General features: G+C 43.9%; 1 pseudogene across 1 annotated transcript; it reads left to right on the forward strand.

The window, feature by feature from the left end:
* Window positions 1-10,788: 10,788 nt before the first annotated feature.
* On the forward strand, window positions 10,789-12,575 carry LOC308549460 (general transcription factor IIH subunit 1 pseudogene; annotated as a pseudogene). The gene has a single exon. The product of its transcript is annotated as a general transcription factor IIH subunit 1 pseudogene (transcript).
* The last annotated feature ends 1,243 nt before the right edge of the window (window positions 12,576-13,818 follow it).

A 13,818-nucleotide genomic window follows, 5' to 3' on the forward strand; every position in this document is an offset into this window, starting at 1 on the left:
TCTCTCCAGAGACGGCTTAATGGAAAGTTCAAGTACAATTGCACTCCCTGGTTTTCAGGCCTTGAGTCCCTCCCTGTTCTCCCAAAGCACCGGCACTTCTCCTTTTAAGCCCTTGCCGCAGCTCCCATTTTGCTCTATTTTCTGCATAGTGCCCCACTTAAAAAAGATCAGTTTGAGCGTCTCGACTTCCATGGTTTCACTACAAAACATTAAGAATATTGTATAAGCTCTTCCAAAGTAGGTACCACCAGTCCGAGCCTCAGTGGTCCACAGGCCTGACCCCCTTTCTTTAGCAATTTCTTCTCCTGCTATCCTCCACTCTCGTGTCATAAGCCCCTCATCCCAGTCTCCTGGTTCCCAGCCAACCACTGACTACCCCAGGCCGTCCCCATCCCTGTCCCCGCTGCCTGGCCTGCTCCTGTTCCTCCTCCTCAGAGCATAAAGCACCGATTTTCAGCCCTTTTCATCTCGTGGCACACAAACTTACAAAAATATACTTTTGACCCATCTGACAAAAACAAAAACAAACAAACACAAACCAAACCAAACCAAACCAAACCAAACCAAACCAAACCAAGGTATAATTTTGATTCATTGGCACCGACGGCTACAGTTGTGTTTGTTGGCTGTTGTCATATTTTTATTTGACAATCTAAGGGAAAAGAGGCCAGTGCCTCTGACTAAACAGTCAGGTATCACATGTTTTAAAAACTCTGTGACACGACGGTTGAAAATCGCTGGCATGAAGCATCACCAGAGGGAAACCCTAGACTATCCATGCAGGGCTTTGGTCTCTGCCAGCAGGTGTCTGTCTTTCTGTTCCACCTTTGCGTTCCTCAGGCACGAGATGGTGAATAAGTGTTTTATCAATGCCATTTGTAGGACTTGTGAGTGAGAAGACCCTTGCAAAGTCAACTCTTTTATATTTTAAGCAACCCTCCACCCCCTGCCCCCACACTGCTGCTTCCAGTATTCCCCCACCCCCCACAAGTACTCTAAAAATGAAAGGGGCCAAGGCACCTACCATCCACTCTACCCCCTCCCCCGCCAAAGGCCACCTTGGTACAAACACGTGAACTGACGGGTATGTATAGCTTTCTGCCCTGTGCCTGCTATTTCTTGGCATTTACAGAGCAACTTCACATTTCCAAAGCACTGTACCAACATTTATTAATCCTCACAACACCCCTGTGAGGTAGGTCGGTATGTCCTGTCTAGTAGAGAAACTGAGGCAGAGAGAGGTCAAGTGAGCCTGCCTGAGGCCACAAGGGCACCCCGTGAAGGAACCCCACCGACTCCAGAAGCTAGGGCTCTCCATCCCCCCGTCACCCACTTGGTGAGCGCCGCAGAGGCATATTTTCACCAGTGAAGGTGACACGAAGGACAGAACACACAGGTCTCTCAGTCAACAGAAAAAAGCGACAGTTAAATGGCATCGGAGAACAAGCGTGCAGGAGAGAAACGTGAACCGGCACAGCGGGGGCCGTGGAGGAGGGCGGGAGTCATGCCCACTCGCCTCGGGACGCAGACCGGGCGCTCTTCAGAAACCAGGACCCCATCCAGGCAGTGACCAACCAATGCCCGTGGTTTCCAAGTGGGAGAAACCTTAGACAAAGGCTGAGTGCAAGAACCCAGCCGCTCAATCGAATTTTAAACAGGCTCATGACATAATGTTCGCTCACATTAGAAAGGCCGATATATCTGTAACGTAACTACCGACAATTAGTGCCCTTCGCTGTACCCTAGCTGCATGGCGCACATTTCCATTTCTTCCCCACCGGCAGGAGCCGTTCCCTAGGGCACACTTCCCTCTCCGCATACTAACCTACACGCTGGCGTCACTACCAACCGGCTCCACAGCACGTGTCACGGGGTTAATCGGCCCACCTGGGGATGGCATCCAGGGAACCAGGGCACACCAGAGTCTCAGCTCCTGTATGTTAGGAACAGCTGCCTCTAACCGGCCTCTGCCCGATTCCATCTTCCATGAAGTGCCAAAAGCACAGCAGCAGTCCACTCTTTTGTAAAGGGATTGGTGAACTTGGTCCAAGCTGTCACTCTAAGGGAAATAAAGACTAAGACCTGCCCTGTAAAGCATGACAGAGGAGTAGATAGCTTCATTATAGCTACTCCAGATTTCAGAGTGATACAATGACCACAGAGTTAAAAACCACCACTCTTATCACCGTTTATTTGACAATAGTTGGTTTAGTCTACAAGTTTAAGGCAAACATACTAATGCATTTGCTTTTCTTCAGAAATCATACTTAGAAAGATTACATAAAGTCTGTCCCAAAACTTCTAAGAAATATTCGTTGATTAAAAATAAGTCTGATTAAGATGCTTTACCAGGATACATGGATGAGCTAAGGTGGTATACAATGTTTTCTTAAAAACAAAATTAAAAAAAAAAAGAAAAAAAGGTAGTGGCGACCTTTATCTTGTTTGAAGAATATATTTTGAAAGGGTTAAACTTCAGAAATTACTTAAAGGGAAATAAAGATTGGCAGCCATAAGGAATACTATTCATAATATACACAGAGTTATAGAGGCTACTTTAAAAAAGGACTGAACTTTGGGCTTTGCAAGACGAGCGCAGGACGAGCGACAGCCGCCCCGGGGAGCAGTAGGTGCGGGAGTGTAGCAGCGTTCACCACAGGTCGGCAGCACCCGGGACGGCCCTGCTCCATTGTTTCTCAGAAAAGAGGAGAGTAGGTGCACTTTGTCAGCTGTTTCTTTCATTTCCAGTGAGCAGTATAAATGCCTAACATCATGAAGAAAACAAAAATAAAATCTGAAGGAAGGCAGCCCTTTTTAACCCGAAGGTGGAGTGTGGCTTATGTGTCTCCATTTAACACTGCCAGGCAGTTCTGCAGCAACTGTAGGTTACCCTAAACAGGAAGGGAGAGTAGAGGATCACGTTCCAATAGTCTGGAAGGGTCTCATTCAAAATACAAAGTTTGAGAAATCACGTAACTGTTAATTTGTTAAGACAGAAGAATTCTGGAAACAGCTACTTACTATACACGGATAAAGGGTTAAAGACATACGATTATGTTATTTGCTTCATGTACAGTATTTTCCACATACTAGGTTCTTCAGTGAGCTTCCATCTAGACCAGTATTAATGTTTTGATTCAGCATATCCTGATGAGGGAGAAAATATGCCCTCTGTGTCCAAGCTAAACTGCTGAACATTTTCTGGCTGCGAGATAGGTGCTTACCATTTTCTTTTAGCCATTCACGAATACATTAGTATAGATTTAAAGCGTTTTTATAAAAATAGTAATATTGCAGACAAAAGTGTTTTGTAAAATTCATACCTAAGAACCCATTTGTAAAATATGTAAACTGCCATCCAAACTTAAGAGACGCATCAAGACAAATTTAAGTACAGGGTGGGGAGGGCAAAAGTAGGTTTACAGTTGTGAGTATTTGAAACACAGTTTATTCTGATATTTCTTATATTTTCGTTAATCCTCACCTGATTATATTTTTTCCACTGGTTTTAGAGAGAGTGGGTGGAGGGGGTGTGGGGGAGGGGGAGAGAGAGAGAAACTTTGATGTGACAGACACACATCGATTGTTTGCCTCCTGCACATGTCCGGACCAGGGCCAGGGACCGTGCCTGCAACGGCGGCGGGTGGCCTTGGCTGGAATCGAACCCGGGACCCTTAAGTCCACAGGCCAATGCTCTAATCACTGAGCAAATCTGGCTAGATCCTGGACCAAGTTTTTAAATTAAGATTTAGTTACAGAGGAGAAACAAGATGGCAGCGTAGGTAGCAGCTGTGCCCACCGCCTCTTACAACCCATCAAATCACAACTAAAATACAGAATCACCGTCACTCAGAACCTCCTGAGATCTAGTTGAACCGAAGCCCTACAAGGCGGGAACTCAAGGAGCACCGAGACCGGAAGGAGGGGTGCAGACAAGGGCGGGTCGGGGCTGAATCACAGAGACACGGTTGTGGGCCCACACCCGGTGCCGCGGGTTAAACCCGGGAGGGAATCTCAGCGGTGGAGGTTTCCTGGAGGAGTGAGGGGTCCCCGCCCCACAGCAGGCCCCCAGCCCAGGGCTTCAGGGCCAGGAAGAGAAATTCCCCCAACTTCGGGCTGTGAAACCCAGTGGGGAATGTTGGTTGCTGTGGGACACAGAGGCTGCGGGAGCCCCAGGCTTTCCTCTTAAAGGGCTGGTGCATGGACTCACTCGGACGCCCTCCTTCTGGGCTCCAGCTCCGGGCAGCAGCTTGAAAGGAACTTGGGACACTTGGGGAGGAACTAACCTGCCTTAAACTGGTGCGAGAGGTGGAGGGGTGGCTTTCTCCCAGACAGAAGAGCTGGCAGAGGCCATTGCTCCTTTGGCCAGTCCGCCCCCACACAGCCGGCAGGCAGGGGCCATATTTGAATCGCCAGCACCTGACTCACACCTTTGGCCCCTCCCCACCTGCAGCTCATCCAGGCCATTTCCAGTAGCTTTTCTGTGCAAGTGGCCTCTCTAGCCTTATGTTTAGGACTTTCCTAAAATCTCTCAAACAAGCAGCAGCGTGCCCCATACATCTTGATAAGTGGCCCCAGGCTTGGCACTACTGGCAGCCTGCATTGGTTTATGCCTTGGCCTCTTCTGGACACCTCCAAGTCCAGCACAAGTAGCAGCCAACTACAGTTTGCTGAGTAGCTCATGCTGGGTGGCCCTGGGCAAGGCACTGGCAGAGGCTGACTTTGCACCTCCTAGAAGGCCCCAGAGACAGTGCACCTTGTGGTCAGACTTGACCACACTGGATTACAACCCTACCACATCCACGAGTGACACTCAAGGGGTGCACTTGGTGAACACCAAAGCTCCACTGAAGTAAATCCTGCTCCATAGGGGTGTCTCCAGCACAGCAGCTCTTTGGCTATAGTTGCAGCTGGTCCTCACAGCTGATTGGCCTGGGGGTCAGTTCCTCCCAGGGATGCCAACAGCAACCAAGGCTCAACTACAACAGGACACTGCACACAGCCCACACAGGGGAGCACCTAGAAGGCCCAGCTCAGGTGACTGGGGAGGCTGAGCCACTGGACCCTACAGGACACCTACTACACAAAGCCACTCTACAAATTCCAGAAGACATAGCAAATCTACCTAATATATAGAAACAAACACCTGGAAGCAGCCAAAATGTGGAGGCAAAGAAACATGTCACAAAGGAAAGAACAGAAGAAATCTCCAGAAAAGAGCCTAAATGAAATAGAACCAAGCAAGCTAACAGATAGAGTTCAGAATTTTGGTTTTAAGGATGCTCAAGGATATCAGTAAGACTATTACGAAAACAAGTGAGACCATCGAAGACCTAATAAAATACCTATCAGAAATGAAGGCTACATGAACTGAAATGAAGAATAATTTACAGGGAATAAACAGTAGAACAGAGGGCACTGAGAATCAAATTGGCAATTTGGAACATGAGGAAACAAAAAGCACCCAACCAGAAGAGAAAAAAGAAAAAAGAATCCACAAATATGAAGATAGTATAAGGAGTCTCTGGGACAACTTCAAGCTGCCCAACATTTGTATTATTGGGGTGCCAAAAGGAGATGAAAGAGAGCAAGAAATTGAAAACCTACTTGAAAAAATAATTACAGAAAACTTCCCCTCCCTGGGGAAGAAATAGACTTACAAGTCCAGGAAGCACAGCGAGTCTCAAACAAGAGGAACCCAAAGAGGCCCACACCAAGACACATCATAATTAAAATGCCAAAGGCTAAAGACAAAGAGAGAATCTTAAAAGTAGCAAGAGAAAAGCAATTAGTTACCTACAAGGGAGCACCCATACGACTGTCAGCTGATTTCTCAGCACAAACCTTGCAGGCCAGAAGGGAGTGGCAAGAAATATTCAAAGTGATGAAAAACATGGAACTACAACCAAGATTGCTCTACCCAGCAAAGCTATTATTTAGAACTGAAGGTCAGATAAAGACCTTCATAGATAAGAAAAAGCTGAAGGAGTTCATCACCACTAGACCAGCACAGCACTACATGAAATGTTGAAGGGTCTTCTTTAAGAAGAAGCTAATGAACAAAAGAATCTGATGAACTAAATAGGCCCAGAGACATTGATGCATGCAACAGACTATCATATTTCTGAGGGAAGAGGGAAGGAGGTTGGAGGGTGGGAAGAGATTAACCAAAGAAGTTATATGCATATATGCATAACCCATGGACACAGTCAATAATGGGGTGAAGGCCTGGGGAATGGGTGGGAGCGAGGTGGAGGGGGTCAGTTGGGGGAAAAAATGAGACACTTGTAATACTTTCAACAATAAAGATAAATAAGAAAAAAATTTAGTTATAGACGTAAAATGGAGGTTCATACAAATTACAAATGTTCACCATTTTGTAGGAATAACTAGTATAATAGTGAATTCTATATGATCAAATCCATATTTTTAAAACATACTAATGCGTTGGGTTAAAACTAGCAAGGTGCAAGTTAACAGCTATAAAGGTAGCCTGCAATTACATTTTAAAAATTAAATGCTCAGTAAATAAAATAACTCTAGAGATCTGTTGCACAATGTGAACATACTTTACACTATTGAACTGTACACTTAAAAATGGTTAAGATGGTAGCCCTCGCTGGTGTGGATCAGTGATTAGAGCATTGGCCCTCACACCAAAGGGTTTCAGGTTCTATTCCAGGTCAAGGGCATGTACCTGGGTTGCAGGTTCCATCCCTGGCCCCAGTCTGGGCTTGGGAGGCAACCAATGTGTGTCTCTCTCACATCGATGTTTCTCTCTCCCTCCATCCCTTCCTTCCTCTCTCTGTTCCACTCTCTCTAAAAATCAATGGGATAAATATCCTTAGGTGAGGATTAACAAAAAAGAAAATGGTTACAATGGTAAATTTTGGATTTTTTACCACAAAACTGAAAAAATTACTAAAAAAAATTTAACACAACTGCAGGTTGGAGGTTGAAGAAGTGACTAATAAGAAATTAAAAAAAGGTGTGATTATAAGTCAAATCGAGCTGGTGCAATGTGGCAGTAAAAACTCCCTGTGTCTTATACAAATAAAACATGCTCTAAGAAATGTGTACATAGAAGCATTTGCGATCTTGCTTCCAGACTTTGCCCTCAGTTTGGCTCAAATAAATGCTTATTAAAAAACAAAGAAAGAAATGTGTACAATAATCAATCCTAAAGGAAAAAGAAAGTCAAAATTCTAACCTTGAAGAAAGAAAACCAGGGCAAAGTATGAACTTAATTTACTGTGCAAATTTTGCAGTGGTTGAGTTAACTATATAGTAATGGTAAGAGAAAATATTTTATAACACTTGAAAAAAATTGTAAATATGCTATTATGCTTTATAGTTAATTCACGATTTCCAAAATAGTCCATTTAATCTGTTCAACTCGCAATTTGTTTTTAGATGGCAAGCCAAACAAATTTTTAGTTAATAAACCAGAAATTTTATATCTCTGCTACTGTGCCCATTGAGAGGGGGAGTCTATCTCTTACCTGGAATCTGGACTTAATGACTAGCTTCACCAATAGAATGGTAGAAATGATGCTCAGGGAAATCTGAGGCTTGGTTGGAAGAAGCCTTGCAGCTTCCACCTGAGTCTCCAGGAACCCTGTCCAGGAGAGTTGATCTGTCACGTAAGAAGGCTGACTACTCTGGGGCTGCCATGTTGTAAGGAAGCCCAAGGCTTTGTGGAGAACGATATGTGGAAAGAGAGATGCTCAGCTAGTTCTCAGTGGTTTCAGTCCCAAACTGACATCAGGGAGTAGAGAATCCCTGCCAAAACTGTAGATTTGTGCTAAAAATAGATGATCGTTTTTGTTTCAAAGTTTTTAAGTTTTGGGGTAGTTTTTGTGCAGCAAGAGAGAAATGGAACAGGGCAACAGATGTAAGCAATGAAATAAGTAATGTGAAGTAGAATGGGGCAAAGTGGATTAAGGGATAGAGAAGATGGGATAGAGAGAAGGGGTGGGGTTGAGGACTTAAACTTTTGACAGTGTTAGGGAAAGCCTCTCTACTTCTCTCTGTCTGCTAGATATTCCTGCTTTCCTTTGCTTGCTTACCCACCATCAGCACATATAATCCTCAAACAGCCACCCCAAAATGGAAGTATCAGATCCTGAATTTACTTGTCCTGTTACAAGTCCTAAGACCACAGCCACTCCTTAAAATCTCTAACTCTTAATTTTAATTTTATGAAGATAAGTAATGGCCCAACTTTTGTGGAACAAAATGAACATGGATGTAAGGGCATATCCCTGAGGATGGCCACAATTCCCTGAAAAGGAAAAAATGGGTTCCCCAGCAGGGGTTTCCTTCACATCACTGTGATTCATGGGAGAGTATTATACCTCTCAAAAGAATTGGGTGGCCCAGCCCGGCGTGGCTCAGCGGTTTAGGATCGACCTAGGATCCAGGAGACTGAGGTTTGATTCCCAGTCAGGGCACATGCACAGGTTGTGGGCTCGATCCCCAGCAGGGGGCATGCAGGAGGCAGTAGATAAATGACTCATCATTGCTGTTTCTCTCTCTCCCTCTGCCTTCCTCTCTCTGAAATCAATAAAGATATATTAAAAAAAGAAAAGAATTGGGTGGAACAATAGTTAAAAACCAGAAAAATACTTGTCATATGAGTGGTACATTATCCTACAAGAGTTCAAAGCAGAGAAAGATTCCATGTAGAGGGAGAATCTGAAAGGATATCATAGAAAAGGTACAATGTGAGTTCCCATAACTACAGCATTCTCTGTAGTTACTGACCCAATCATTTCTTGCAGATGGATCTTGAAAGATAGGTAGGGTTTGGATGGTGGAATTAAAAGTGGGAGAGGGTGCTCCAGGGAATAGTGTAAGCAAATACTAGTGATGGAAGGCATAACACATATTCTTGAATAAGCAAATTGTGCTAGATATGTGTAGGGAAATCAGTTTGGCATGATGGATTGAACCATACTGTAGGCCACCACCAAGAGTGCTGCAGGATAAGATCAGATCAGCGGGTAAAGATAAAATATTGGAACTTTTTAGGAAGGAAATCATCCGGAACAAAACTGTGCTGGAAGAGGGTTACTTGCCAGTAGAGAGTAGCACGGATTGGAGAGGGAACAAAAGCAAGACAAGGCTGTCAATAGGAGCCTGTATCAATAGCCAAGGTGAGGGGTAGGAAGTTGAGATGTGGATGAGAGAGAAGTTGCTAACAGATCTACAGGACTTGGGAATTGAGGGCTCACCGAGGGACAGAGAAAGAAGTCAACCAAAGAGTCCAAGACTTTCAGCCTATAGCAGTTGTAAGGAGGGAGGAAGTGACAGAAATCAAGAGTCAAAAGTAGCTATTGGCCCTGGCTGGGTAGGTCAGTTGGTGAGATCATCGTCCAGATAACCAAGGTTGCCCGTTTGATCCCGGTCAGGACACATACAAGAAATCAATCAATGAATGTATAAATAAGTGGAACAACAAATCGCTGTTTCTCTCTCTCTCACTCTCTCTCTCTCTCTCTCTCTCTCTCTCTCTCTCAAATCAATCAATAAATAAAAAAATGAAAAAAGTAGCTATTGGCTGAAGTATAGGAATAGGGTGGAAGATGTCGAGTTGGATTTAGTCACTTTGAACTGCCAGTGGTACAGCAGGTGGAGATATCTAGCCAGGCAATTGGAAATCCGACACTGTACTTGGAGGAGATGGCAAGGATCCAGATAAGACAGGGTAGCTATCTGAATGGGATTAAGAAGCGGGGAGAGTTTCCCTAAGGAGGCGGGAACCTGAGTATAGGCTGGTGCAGAAACCTGGGAGGCTGCCCGTCATCTGCCTCCGCTCAAGCATGGAGTGGAATCGGGTAAGGGCTGAGCAAGGGTCGGGACTGAGAAGAGGCCAAAAAAAGGCAATTGGGAAGTAACTGGTGACAGCCTAGCAACTTTTCGGTAGAAAGTCAGGGCCGCTTGCCGCATCCTCTCTCAACCATGTCGTCTGACAAAATCCGGATGTGGAGAGGAAGCTTCAAGGAAGGCGTCTTCTGAGGAGAGATGTGGCATGTGGGTGGGAGTAATTGGCTTAATGGGAATATCTCTTCTCCTCCTTGGAGGGGGATTTTGGGTAGTAAAATCAATAACTAACCTGGGAATGGTAAACAATGTTCTCACTTCTGAAGAAATACCGATTTCCCCAAGTCCAGTCACTACCACATGTGCCGGATGCTTTAACAAATAGTTATTAGAAGAAGCTAGGAAAACTCCCCCTGGCGCCCCCAGTAAGGAATTTACGGAGGAACTAGAGAAAGCTGAGCTCACGCAGCCGCCTATCCTCAAGTGCCTCCGCCTATGATTGCAAGATTAGCCGAGGACAGGAAAAAGGCCATCGCCCCTTGCCTACTGTACAAGGACCACCCTGGGTAGCACACAGAATAAATGGCAGATTATGGCATCCCCCTAAAAAGGGCTAACAGTATGGAAAGGCTACCAGACCCCCCTCAGCCTTACACAGGTGCTTCCAATGAGAACAGTATCAGAATAGTTAATGTAAATGGAAGGCATGTTCAGTATGAGAACTTGCCCTTCATGAAACGCTTGGCAAGGCAGCGGCCACGCTGGTGCTCGCTCCCAAAGAAACAAAAGAAAAGCATTCTTAAGCAGTTAATCAATAGCTATGGCAAAAGGCACTCTGTTCTTAGAAGAAAATGGCAAGAAGAATATAATAGCTTAAGAATAGGTCCATAGTTAAACTATAACCATAAGAAGTAGTAACCACAGGCAAATATTATATAAAATTTGTCTCACAGAGTAACAGAGGTGGTGGCGAAGGCAGCGGCGGCTATTGGTTTTCAGCCTCTTCCCCGCAGCGTCGCTAAGAAGCGCAGCGGAACTCGACTCGACCCATCCCACTTACTTACTCCCTGCTCAGGGCCGTAGCTCCCATCTGCACCTTCTAGCCATCATGGCAACTTCATCTGAAGAAGTTCTACTAATTGTAAAGAAAGTGCATCAAAAGAAGCAGGATGGAGCTCTATACCTCATGGCAGAAAGAATTGCTTGGGCACCTGAAGGCAAAGATAGATTTACAATCAGCCATATGTATGGAGATATTAAATGCCAGAAAATCAGTCCAGAAGGAAAAGCTAAAATTCAGCTTCAGCTGATCCTGCACGCAGGGGACACAACTAACTTTCATTTTTCCAATGAAAGCACAGCAGTCAAAGAGCGAGATGCAGTGAAAGAACTTCTTCAGCAGCTACTGCCCAAATTCAAGAGGAAAGCAAATAAAGAACTTGAAGAGAAAAACAGAATGCTGCAAGAAGATCCTGTTTTATTTCAGCTTTATAAAGACCTTGTTGTGAGTCAAATCATCAGTGCTGAGGAATTCTGGGCCAATCGTTTAAATGTGAACTCAACAGAGAGTTCCTCCTCCTCCAATCATAAGCAGGATGTTGGCATTTCAGCAGCATTTCTGGCTGATGTCCAGCCCCAAACAGATGGATGTAATGGTCTGAGATACAATTTAACCTCTGATATCATTGAGTCCATATTTAGAACCTATCCAGCAGTAAAAATGAAATATGCAGAAAATGTTCCCCACAGCATGACAGAAAAGGGATTCTGGACATGTTTTTTTCAGTCCCATTATTTTCACAGGGATCAGCTGAATACAGGGTCAAAGGACCTCTTTGCAGAATGTGCCAAAATAGATGAAAAAGGGTTAAAAACAATGGTTTCATTGGGAGTGAAAAACCCACTACTTGATTTGACAGCTTTGGAAGATAAAACATTAGATGAGGGCTATGGCATTTCCTCTGTGCCCTCTACTTCTAATTCTAAATCCATAAAGGAGAATAGTAATGCTGCCATCATCAAGAGGTTTAACCATCACAGTGCCATGGTCCTGGCAGCAGGTCTCAGGAAACAAGAAACACAAAATGAACAAAATGGTGAGCCCAGCAGCATTGATGGAAATTCCAGAGATGCAGACTGCTCTCAGCCAGCAGTCAAAAGGGTGAAGTTACAAGAGTCCATTGAATATGAAGACTTGGGAAAAAATAATTCCATAAAAATGATTGCACTAAACCTCAAGAAGTCAGATAGGTATTATCATGGTCCAACTCCAATCCAATCGCTACAGTATGCAACAAGTCAGGACATTATTAATTCTTTTCAAAGTATTAGACAAGAAATGGAAGCTTATACACCCAAATTAACTCAGGTTCTCTCAAGTAGTGCCGCCAGTAGCACCATCACAGCACTGTCACCTGGAGGAGCACTGATGCAGGGAGGAACACAGCAAGCCATAAACCAGATGGTGCCAAATGATATTCAGTCTGAATTGAAACACCTGTATGTGGCTGTTGGGGAACTTCTTTGGCACTTCTGGTCCTACTTTCCTGTTAATACGCCATTCCTAGAAGAAAAGGTAGTGAAAATGAAAAGTAATTTGGAACGATTCCAAGTTACAAAGCTCTGTCCATTCCAAGAAAAAATTCGAAGATAGTATTTAAGCACAAACTTGGTAAGTCACATAGAAGAGATGCTCCAGACAGCCTACAACAAGCTGCACACTTGGCAGTCATGGCGTCTGCTGAAGAAAATGTGAGGTGTTTGTGGCTCACAGGTTTTGTGAGATTGAGAGAACTGTGTCCTGCAGTGATTCTGGAAACCTGGCCTGACACATGCAGACGATCACACAGAGTGACAAGAATGTCTGCACCACACCACCTCTCAGAGCTGATGCTATTATACTTGCACATTGTGAACTGAAAGGAAAGAAACTGATTAAACTAAAAGCTAGGGAGGTTTAAGGCAGAACCAAAATGAGCTAAGTTGCAAAAATATATATATTTATATATTTTAAAAAAGACACTGTTTACTGCAGTTACTCAGGAACTGCTTTTGATTCATATTAAGCTGCTTTCAGAAATTAAAAAAAACCACCACTTTTTAAAAGGGTGCATTGATAAAATCTAAGGTTCTTGTTTTCTGTGTGAATTTGTCCAAGTTTATGGCACAGGGTACACCTTAAGTACTTCTCCTCCATCCTCCACTTGGATCCTGGGGTTTTGCTGAATTCTAGCTGTACCTTACATCAGCCAGCTAAAGAGAGTCCTTTGAAACAGGCAGAGGGAGACTGTTTGCTCACCAGCAGGAAACAGTTGTGCTCAGAAGACATCATTGGTCCTGTGTTTCCTGTGGAAATAAGAAACAAATATTGCACTGAATGTTTGTGGTTTGGAGTCCCTAAATGATAAAGAGGGAACATAATTTGCAGAAAGTCATGTGGGGTTTTATGCAGAATTTTGTCAGAAGACAACGGTGCTGCACGTTTTTCTTTGAGTGCAAATGTACATTGCTAAGATTTTTTTAAAAGATGACATGTGCTTTGAAAAAATTGCATTTTTAAGAGTTTAAAAATCTTATGAGAAATATAAGAGATCTTACTTATTTTCACCTCTTTAGAAAAAAATAAAAGATGTTTCTCATATCTCCAAAAAAAAAAAAAAATTTCTGTCTCACAAACTAATACATTACTGCTGCAAACAAAGCCACATCTATCACTCTATAGTTCACTGATTTTTCCTTTCTCCTTTATTCTAAAAAATAAAAGTAAAAATTGTTCCGTTCTGATGAAATCGAAACTTGTATTGTTTAACCTGTGAATAATATTTCTTGCTTGCCAACCGAAAAAAGGTAATCGTAGCCAAAAAAGAAAGTATAAAAGATTATGTTGATTCTCAATAAAGTGGAACAGTGTCACACCACCTCCGAGTCGTGTAGTCTGCTGTCTCCCAGCGCCGGTGCCTTGCCCACCTTCGGCCCCTGACTCCCGCTGCGGCT

The sequence above is a fragment of the Miniopterus schreibersii genome (assembly GCF_964146895.1).
Source record: "Miniopterus schreibersii genome assembly, chromosome: 1".
NCBI lineage: Eukaryota > Metazoa > Chordata > Mammalia > Chiroptera > Miniopteridae > Miniopterus > Miniopterus schreibersii.